Source organism: Penaeus monodon, chromosome 29 (assembly GCF_015228065.2).
Source record: "Penaeus monodon isolate SGIC_2016 chromosome 29, NSTDA_Pmon_1, whole genome shotgun sequence".
NCBI classification, from domain to species: domain Eukaryota; kingdom Metazoa; phylum Arthropoda; class Malacostraca; order Decapoda; family Penaeidae; genus Penaeus; species Penaeus monodon.
The window spans coordinates 13,832,727-13,833,088 of NC_051414.1; positions in this window are offsets into that span (position 1 = coordinate 13,832,727).

Here is a 362-nt window from a genome sequence, read left to right on the forward strand (position 1 = left end):
TGCACTCAGATCTAAAATCCCTTCGAAATCGACCATATCCACGCCCCCTCCTTCCCTTTGCCCCCACGCCACCCCCCGGGTGACGCAACGCAAGACCGATGGGGTGGGCGCATAGCCTCCAACAGCAATTCAATTAAACCATTCTAGCGTGCATTGGCCAATGTCAAGTAAGGCCCTCTGTGATATATGGTAGTTGATATCTCTCGAAGGGAAGAAAACCTATTTTAAACTTCTGAAAGGGGAAGCTAGTAGGAAGGGGAGGGGTGAAAGAGGGAGGGGGTAGAAGGGAGAGTGGGTAGGGACGCAGGGGCAGGGTGAGTGAGAAAGGAGCAAACCATATAGATACAAAAAATAGATGAAGG